Here is a 1,256-nt window from a genome sequence, read left to right as displayed (position 1 = left end):
CTGGGGGAATCGAACCGCGGTCCCTGATGCTTTGCTAAGCTTGTTCTAAGTAGGTGCTTTAGACCACGGAGCCATCTCTCCAGCCCTCAGAAATTTTGTATATGCCACATGTTGCTCTGATTGCCATAGGTGCACTATTTTTTTTTAAGAGACGTGCCTGTAGGTCTTAGATTATAGAAGGTTATAAATGAACAAGGACTGCGGGTGGCTGAGAGTGGGTGGTCAGTGTTTCAGACAGTGTAAGCAACGTGAGAAAAAGCACCGTCTTAGGAGTGTCTTGCTGCTCCAACCGCCTCCCTATGAGTGCGTGACGCTTTGAGGGGACGCCCAAGTGCCCCTGAAACAGCAGGAAGTAGAGAGATGGGGCCCCATGTGGAGAAATTGCCAGAAACAGTTGGAAAAGAATGTTTTCTTTAAAATACTAATTATAGTTCAGATATCGATAGAGGTATCTTTAACAATACTTTTGTGAAAGGCATCTTGGCTTTTAAGTTCTTAAATTGTTTTTAATGCTCTGCTTGTTCTTTTTTTATAGAGTCATAAAGAAGCTTATCAGGCAGAATTTGAAGTACATATTCAAAGAAATAGAGTACGGGTCCTCAGGAGAGAGGTGCACTATATTCTGGAGATGGGGCTTTTAATGTGTTTTGAGAGGTGGACACGTAAGGAATTTGTGAATTATGGGAAGTTGTATCTTGCTCTTGTTTTCTGGGGAAAAAGGGTGGCTGCAGAAAAATTATGACCCATATTATAGGTGGAAAAAATGAGCCCAGTCTATTTTTTAACAGATAGGTGATCTAAGATATTTTCCCATAAAGCATTGTTTGAATTTTCTCAGTCTGTTCCGTATCTTTTTTTTTTTTTTTTTTTTCTTCTTCTGTATTTTAGTACAAGGTCTACAGGGTCTCACTACACAGATCACACTCTAGTGATTCTCCTGTTTTCAGCCTCCCAAACACTGAGATTACAGGTGTGTTTGCCACCACACCCTGCGCCAGGGACGGGGCCAGCACAGCATGCCTGGAGTCGAACCCGGGCCCTTGCATCTGCCTAAGCAGGCACTTTAATTCACTGAGCTATCTGGCTGGCCCGTGTTCCCATATCTTAAGATCAGCTTCCTGATCCTTATCAACTAACCTAAGTAATGGATTTAAAGTATATTTAAAGTGAGTCTGCCAATGTTCTCAGTGGCTCACAAATCATAGCTGCCAGAGTAGATCTTTGGTTTTCACAGCTAGAGGCTGCAGCAACAAAAA

Source organism: Octodon degus, unplaced genomic scaffold (genome assembly GCF_000260255.1).
Source record: "Octodon degus isolate 3935 unplaced genomic scaffold, OctDeg1.0 scaffold00047, whole genome shotgun sequence".
NCBI lineage: Eukaryota > Metazoa > Chordata > Mammalia > Rodentia > Octodontidae > Octodon > Octodon degus.
The sequence above is the reverse complement of the archived record's forward strand: the minus strand, read 5'-3'. Positions refer to the sequence as shown.